General features: G+C 42.1%; 1 pseudogene; it reads right to left on the bottom strand.

Annotated features, from left to right (window-relative positions):
• Positions 1 to 320: 320 nt before the first annotated feature.
• Positions 321 to 1,076, bottom strand: LOC102851908 (annotated as a pseudogene).
• Positions 1,077 to 4,460: the final 3,384 nt, after the last annotated feature.

Below are 4,460 nucleotides of genomic sequence, written 5' to 3'. Positions count from 1 at the left end.
TCACTATTTTTAAAAATTATTTTCTAAATTTTATTTTATTACTTTTTTTGTGTATATCATCAAATCAGGAGGAGATTGTTCCTCCTTCTCCAGCAGAGCATCTGGTGGATTCGAACCGTGTACTTCTGAGGTTGCAGTGCAGCTTCTTGCCACTAGGCCACCAGAGCTTGCCACCATTTGCTATTTTAAAAAGCATGATCAGGGCATTGAATTCCTTTGGAATCAGGACTCTAGTTAAAATATCTTTTCCCTATTGGTGCTAATTTACATTTTGCTCTGTTGATACACTCTCTTCGGAGCCAGAAAAGTGACTAGCAACTCTAAAAACCATCAGTCAATTTCTTGAGCTCCTTAATAAAGAGCAAATCTGGTCTCAGTTTTTTTACAAGGAATTGGCTTCTGCTCAGTTTCCCTTTTGCCCTGAGGCAAGTCAACAGGTGCTGCTGTCTTCTCCAAGTGACCTGTATCCCATACTTTTCCTCAGGAGTGTCTTTAACCAGAATAGGGCCAGGCTCTGGGCTCTTGGGAGTACTAGAATGAAGGGGAAACTTCGAATGTTGTTTTCCCTCTGATCTGGAGGAGCGAGTTCTTCGCTGGGAAGACTCTGGGGTCTGGATATCTGGTGGAATAAACATGTAAGCTAGGCTTTGAAGTGTGACAGCTCCCCAGAGCTTTGGGGACTGAGCATTGGAACTAAGGGTCTTCTGGAAATGTGATGTTCTGACTGATTGGGATTCTTCCTGCCTAGTGGGAGTCCCAATGTTGCTGAACTGGAAGAAGTATGTGGACTCTCAAAAGTTAGATATGGAAACTTGGAGGTGCTTATATTTCCGACTTGAATGTCTTGCCTGGTCTCAATAATGACGTTTCTGGTAAGCATGGAAACCGCTTTCTGCTGTTGTATCAAACTGAGGCAATACCTGTCTAGAGTGGCTGCGAGACTGTGGCGCTCCATAGCGGTGTTTGGAGCCCTCCAGCGGTTGTTGGTGAGATAGCAGTGGAGCTTTCTGAGAACGCTGTCTGCGTTTTTTCTGGGAGGGATCAGTAGGTGAATGAAGAGCAATTAGTAACCACATGTTGCTGGTTGCAATCAGGTGGAGGGATGGGCTTCAATTCTAACTCATGCCCACCGGGCCAGGGCCAGGTCCGGGGACGCATCGCCTCTCCGCACTCTTATTTTATTTTTTACCAATGGATAGTCAATTTATTAAAATAGTTGATTTAGGCATCTGCAATGGTGACTTCAACCTCTACTCCAGGCTCAATGCTGATGGAGGTGATCTGTTTGACAATCTCAGAAGGACTATGCAAGTCATTGAGTCGCTTGTGGATCCTCATCTGAAAACGATCCCAAGTCTTGGAACCTTCCCCACAAGGAGTCTTCCTTGTAGTGATTCTCAGAGTCTTGGTAGGCATCCTGACCGGTCCCTTCACCTTCAGGTTCTTCTCCTTTGCGCCTCTGATCAAGTCGGCACACACCTTCCCCAGGGATTTTACGTTGTGGCTGGTTAGGATAATCCTAATCCGATGAATGGCCACCTCTGGTTCCACAGGCGTCTTTCTGGTGTCCTTAAAAGCCATGGCTGAGGAGCGGCTTCCTGACCGACTTGTTCCCCAGAGAGAGCAAACAGCGGTGAGGCAGGAGCAGGAGCAGGAGCTGCACCGCACGCCTGCAGGAGCTACTGCGTCTTCCTCAGAGAGCTGCACTCAAATTTTAAAAACGTAATAAAAGACCTGTAAAAAGTACCTGAAAGATGAGGGAAACTTCTAGACAGAAGGGAACCTTTAGGTGAAGCAAACAGCTCTTCACAAGGGCTTGGCAAAATGAAGCTGGAAAACTTGAAACTGTTTGATGTGGTGGATATTGTTAGGTGCCTTTGAGTTGAGTAGGACTCATAGTGTGACCCTATGAACAACAGATTTGAACCTTATCCTATCTGTGCCATCTTCACAATCTCTGAAATTAAAGGTTTTAATAAAATTTTGAAGTCTGAAATTGACCAAACATGCAGTCGAGATGCATTAATGATAATTGATGATTGGAATGCAAAAGTTGGAAACAATGAAGGAAGAGTAGTTGGAAAGTATGGACTTGGTGACAGAAATGAGGCTGGAAATGGAATGATCAAATTTTGTATGTTTAATTATTTAGTCATTGCAAATGCCATTTTGAAAAACGATAAACAGCAACTTTATACATGGAACTCACCAGATGGACTGCATAGAAATCAGATTGACTATATCTGTGGAATAAATCATTTGAGAAGTTCAAATCAGCAGTCAAAACCAGACCAGGTGCTGACTGTGTAACAAACCATCAATTATTATTCATGTGCAAGTTCAAATTGAGGCTAAAGAAAAAACATTCCATGAGAACTAAATATGATCTTGAGGCTATCCCATCTGAATTTAAAAATTATGTTAAGAATAGGTTTGATGCATTGAACAGAGTTGTGAGATTACATTAAGGATATCATTAGTGAAAAGAGCAAAAGGTCACTAAAAAGACTGAGGAGAAAGAAAAAACCCAAAATGAATGTCAGAAAAGATCCTGAAAATTGCACTAGAGCATCAAGAAGCCAAAACAAAGGGAAGAGATGCTGAAATAAGAGCTGAACAGATTTCAAAAGGTAGCTTGGGAAGACAAAGCCAACTGCTGTTATGTGCTTTCCAGTCATTGCAACTCATAGCGACCCTATGTATGACACCTCTGAACCCTGCTGTATCCTGTGTCAATTTTACTGTCACTGAAGCAATCCTTCTCATCGAGGATCTTCCTTTCTTGTGCTTTCCCTCTACCCTTGCAAGCATGATGTCCCTCTCCAAGGACTGGTCTCTCCTTGCAACATGTCCAGAGTATGTCAGATGAAGTTTCAGAATCCTTGTCTCCAAGGAATAGCCTGGCTTCACCTTCTCTATGATGAACCTGTTTGTTCTCCTTGCAGTCCATGGTATATTCAATACTCTTCCCCAACACCACAGTGTAAAGACATCAATTCTCTTTCTATCATCCCTAATCATTGTCCAGCTTTCTGACACATTACAAGTAATTGTGAAGACTAAGAGAGCAAACTGTTATAATGAGATATGCAGAGACCTAGAATTGGAGAATAAAAAGGGAAGAACTTGCTCACATTTCTCAAGCTGAAAGAACTGAAAAACAAATTAAAGACTTGAGTTGCAATACATAGGTATGCTATGAGCAAAATTTTTCCCCCCCAAGGACAATTTACATTTATTTGCTGATGATTTGAAGAGACATATGTCAAAATCAGCAGAAGTTAGAGTCTGTTAGGGAAGCCATTTCTAGCCGGCAGGTAAAGGTGGTCTGTGAAGAATAACTGAAGCATCATCTTCAAGCTGAGGCCTTGACTTTGGACAAAGAGCCAGTGGGTGGATCTGGTGGTTCTTGCCTGGATAGAGACTCCTGAGGAACTACTCTTGGTTCTGGTACTTGTGCTTGATGTGTTTCCACAGCTTTCCCTTTGTTGGTGTGCTCGTAGATAAGATCTGCTCCTTGACTGAACATCCCCTTGAAGAATAGGGCGCCCACGGCGACGGTGAGGGTGAACGTGGAGTTCATGCAAAATAGTAAGGAGTACAAATTCGCCGCGAATTTTGGGCCCGCCATGGTTCCTTACTGGCAAACTTGTGTGACCACCTATGAGCAAAATCTTGAATGATCAAAAAATCATCAAAAAAGAAGTTGGAGGGAATACACAGAGTCACCATACCAAAATGAATTGGATGACATGGAAATATTTTAGGAAGTATCAAATGATCAAGAGTCAGCAGTAATGAAGGAAGAAGTTCAAGCTACACTGGAGGCATTGGGGGGGGGAGGCCCCAGAAATCAACAGGATACCAATTGACATGTTTCAAATGACAGATGCAGCCCTGAACATGCGCACCATTCTATACCAGGAATTTTGGAGGGCAGCTGCCTGACCAACCGACTGGTAGAGATCCATGTTTGATCTCAATCCCAAGAAAGGTTATCCAAAAGAATGTGAAAATTATTGATCAATAGAATTAATACTATATGCAAACAAAATACTGCTAAAGATCATTTAAAAATGGCTTGACATTTTCCTTGTTAACAGGGACCTGATAAGGATACCCACTGTCACCACTTCAATATTGTATTGGAAGGGTTTGCTAGGGCAATACAACAAGAGAAGAAAATAAAAGGCATCTAGATCAGCAAAGAAATGATTAAACTGTCACTGTATGCAGATGATATGATAGTGTACACAGAAAACCCGAAGGACTCAACAACAACAAAAAAAAATATTAGAGCTAGTAGACCAATTTAGTAGAGTGGCAGGATATAAGATCAATGTGAAAAAATCAGTGGGATTCCTCTATAGTAACAAAGAGAACTAAGAAAAGGATACCAAGAAAGCACCATTTACAACAGCCAACCACTGACTGAGATACTTTGGAATGAACCTAGCTAG

The sequence above is a fragment of the Elephantulus edwardii genome, unplaced genomic scaffold (genome assembly GCF_000299155.1).
Source record: "Elephantulus edwardii isolate Elephantulus edwardi_28Jun2011 unplaced genomic scaffold, EleEdw1.0 scaffold00239, whole genome shotgun sequence".
In the NCBI taxonomy this organism is placed as follows: domain Eukaryota; kingdom Metazoa; phylum Chordata; class Mammalia; order Macroscelidea; family Macroscelididae; genus Elephantulus; species Elephantulus edwardii.
Note: the sequence above shows the minus strand (reverse complement) of the source record. Positions and strands in the feature narration are given on the sequence as shown.